This window comes from Bison bison, unplaced genomic scaffold, assembly GCF_000754665.1.
Source record: "Bison bison bison isolate TAMUID 2011002044 unplaced genomic scaffold, Bison_UMD1.0 scf7180017864260, whole genome shotgun sequence".
Lineage (NCBI taxonomy): Eukaryota > Metazoa > Chordata > Mammalia > Artiodactyla > Bovidae > Bison > Bison bison.
This window is the reverse complement of record NW_011494832.1, coordinates 6,003,876-6,008,051: the sequence shown is the minus strand read 5'-3', so window position 1 is coordinate 6,008,051 and position 4,176 is coordinate 6,003,876.

Genomic DNA, 4,176 nt, shown 5'->3' with positions numbered 1-4,176 from the left:
TTAACCTGCTTCTCTTATGTCTGCTGCACTGGCAGGCAGATTCTTTATCACTAGTGCCACCTGAGACTGTTAATAAAACATATTACTTCTCCCAGTGTTTCTAGGATGACGTCAGTGAAAAGAAAGTGGGCTTCCCTTAAATACATCAAAAAGTCATCAAAATATGGAACAACTCCTCCAGAACAACTTCTAAATGATAGCAAAAGACACCAGGACTCCAAAACGACAAGCTAATCTCTTTGGATTGAGGTAGGACAAAGATAAAGACATTAATAATTTAAAAAAAAAAAAAAGAGGACTTCAGGACAGGAGCTTGTGCCCCAAGAGAGAGAGGGAGTCATGAAGGAGGAAAAGTTTTCCATGTACTAGGATACTCCCCCACAGGTGGGACCAAGGGCGAGCTGTGGAACCTCAAAGTGGCATGCAACAGTGGGGACTCAAAAGGCAAAATACAGAGAAAGCTGCAGAATACCACTTATCACACTTATCAGCCCATCAGCAGCTCACAAGCCTCAGCCTAGACCAGAGGGTCAGGGTGGGGAGCTGAGAGAAGTAGCTAGCAAGCTTAGGCCTGCAGCAGAGGGTGGGACCGGGGGTGGAGGCTCCAGCAAAGATTCCAGGAAGAGGTAGGGGGCTGGTGCCGTGAGGATGTGCTGAGAGGGCTGCTTCAGCATGGCTGCAGAAATACACATGACTACCACTGCCAAAGCTCAGAAGGGTACCAGAGGCAGTGAACAAAACACCACTGATGCAGTCCTAACCCCAGAGGTTGCAGCTACCACCAGGCTGTGTGCAGGTACAGGTTACTGCCCACACCTTGCTGGGAGTTTAAGTAGCTGAGTTCTAGGGACCCACGACCTGGGGCCTTTTTCTCTGGGAGAAATCACAACCTGACCCAGACTGTAAGAACTCCAACAGGTCTCTATTGCCCCAGGTGCTCCCCAGTACATCCCAGTTGTAGCCACCATAATCCTCCCCTCTCCCCAGCCCAAGACAGCTAGTGAGCCCTAATGAACTTTGGCCTTTGCACCGTTGGGGAACACACTGTGGACTCTAGGGGCAACTGTGAACCTTAGGAGCAACTACAAGCTGGAATAAGATTAGATCTGAAACTGAACTGACCCCATGCTCCCACAACAGGTCCAGAGACCTTCCTAAAAATATTAGAGGACTTTGGTGTAAGCCTCTGGGTGTTCTGGGCTGAGTATTGCCTTCACTGAGAGTATTAGGAACTTGTATTTTGTGCTGTGTGGCTTGTGAGGTCTTAGAGTTTCAGTGGGCTTTGAACCTGAACTCCTCAAGTGAGAAGCCCAAGACTTTGAACCACTAGAGAACTCCTGACACCAGGGAACATTAATAGACAAGAGCCCTCCAAAAGGCTTCTATGACAATAACAAAACCAAGACCACCTAAAGGTCAGCAAGCACCAGTGCCCAGATAGCCCCATGCCATTTGTTCAACAAAATAGAAATACAATGCTACACAATGCAGACAGGCTGCCCAAAGCCATACCAATCCTACAGACACCCTAAAACCTACTGCTGGACACAGCAGTGCCCTTCAGAGAAATGAGATCCAGCCCCATTGACTAGAACACTGGTATAAGTCCCCCAAACCAGGAAATCATCACAGGGTACTAGTACAACCCCACCCACAGGGGGCAGACACTACAACTAAGAAGAACTATAACCTTAGGAAATGTCATCTTTTTAAAAAATCACACTCTTCATTCCCCTTACATACTTCTACCTGTATGTTGGCCTTCTGTGATGTTATAGATTTTCCCTTTTTAAAAATAATTAAAATTTTTCTTCTTCTTTTTTCAAGTTTTTTGTTCTGTTTGACTGTTTTTCTTATTGTCCTTTTCCTGTTGTACTTATTCTTTAATATGCATATATAAAAATCATTTATATATACTTCTATTTAGCTTTGCTTTTCTATTTTTTTTGTCATCCTTCCCTTGCTTTTTTCTTCTTTCTTTCCCTTTTTATTTCTTTTCTTTCACTCTCTCTTTTTTCATCATGTTTGTTAATTTGTTGTGTTTTCTTTGCTTTATTCCCCAGTTGGCACTCTGCTTTGGCTCAGTTTCCTGGTTTAAGTTTTATTTAGCTCTGTTTTTAACTGGTTGATATCATTTTGGCTTTCCTTGCTCACCAAGTCAATCTCTTGTACTTTCTTTTCTTTGGAATATTTTGGTTATATTTGTGTGTATATACCATTGTTTTTGTATTTATAAGTCTGATCTTGTATTTACCACTTGTCTGGGTTCATCCTTTGTTTCTTGTTATGTTTTGCTTGTTGTCTTCATGTGTTTGTTTTAATCCCCTTTAATACTATAGTGAATGACTGTGGAGTCTTGGTCTCCTGACCAGGGATTGGGCCTGAGCCATTGAAGTGGGAGCACTAAGTCCAGGACCACAGAATGCCAGAGAACTCCTAATTCCAGGGAGTATTAATTAGTGACAACTTCCACAAAGGCCTACACCCGTATACAAAGCACGGTATCACCCAGCTGCTGACAGCACCTAGTGCAGGATGCCTCACCCAAACACGCAAGGCAAAAGCACAAAACCAATCATCAGCAGACAGAATTCCTACAGACATTCCAAAATATACCACCTCACACAGCCCTGCCCCTCAGAGGGAAAAAAGAAAATACCTCCTCCCACTGGAACACAGTCAAAAGTCACCCCCAAAAGGAAATCAACACAAACCACTTTGTGGTGGGTAAGGACCAAAACACAGAAACCAAAAGAAGGAATAGACCAACCCTAAAGCCTGGGAAAGGAAGATCTCAAATGGAGTAAGTTTGGAAAAAAGAAAAGACAGAGAAATATAGTGCAAATGGAGAACAAGGTAGAAACTCACAAGACCAAATAAATGAAGAGGAAATAGGCAAACTACCTGAAAAAGAATTCAGAGTAATGATAGTAAAATTGTTCCAAAGCCTTGAAAATAGAGTGGAGAAAATGCAAGGACCAATGAACACAATGAACATGGCCCTAGACAAAATAAATAGAGACAAATAACACAATTACCAAAATTAAAAATACTCTAGAAGAAACCAATAGTATAATAAGTGAGGCAGAAGAATGAAAAAGTGAGCTGGAGGACAGAAAGGTGGAAATAACTGCTGACGAGCAGAATAAAGCAAAAAGAATGAAAAGAACTGAGAATAGGCTCAGAGACTTCTGGGACAGTATTAAACACACCAACATTTGAATTATAGTAGTCCCAGAGGAAGAAGAGAAAAATAGAGGGTCTGAGAAAATGTTTGAAGAGATTATAGTTGAAAATTTTCCCAACATGGGAAAGGAAATAGTCAATCAAGTCCAAGAAGTGTAGAGCCCCATACAGGATAAACCCAAAGATAAACACATTAAGACACATACTAATCAAGCTAATAGAGATTAAACACTAAGAAAGACTATTAAAAGCAGCAAGAGAAAAGCAATGAGTCACATACAAGGAAAAACCCATACTATTAACAACTGATCTTTCAGCAGAAACTCTGCAGGCCAGAAGGGAATGGCAGGATATATTTAAAGTACTGAATGAAAAAAAAAAATCTACAACCAAGATTACTCTACACGGCAAGGATCTCATTCAAAATTAATGGAGAAATCAAAAGCTTCACAGACAAGCAAAAGTTAAAAGAATTTAGCAGTGCCAAATCAGCTTTATAACAGATGTTAAAGGTTAAAGAGACTTATACAGACAGGAAACACAAGAGAAGGAAAGACATACAAAAACAAACCCCAAACAATTAAGAAAATGCCAATAAAAGCAGCAGTGCAGTTCAGTTGCTCAGTCGTGTCCAACTCTTTGAGACCCCATGAATCGCAGCACGCCAGGCCTCCCTGTCCATCACCAACTCCTGGAGTTCACTCAGACTCACGTCCATCGAGTCAGTGATGCCATCCAGCCATCTCATCCTCTGTCGTCCCCTTCTGCTCCTGCCCCCAATCCCTCCCAGCATCTCAGTCTTTTTCAATGAGTCAACTCTTCGCATGAGGTGGCCAAAGTACTGGAGTTTCAGCTTCAGCATCATTCCTTCCAAAGAAATCCCAGGGCTGATCTCCTTCAGAATGGACTGGTTGGATCTCCTTGCAGTCCAAGGGACTCTCAAGAGTCTTCTCCAACACCACAGTTCAAAAGCATCAATTCTTCGGCACT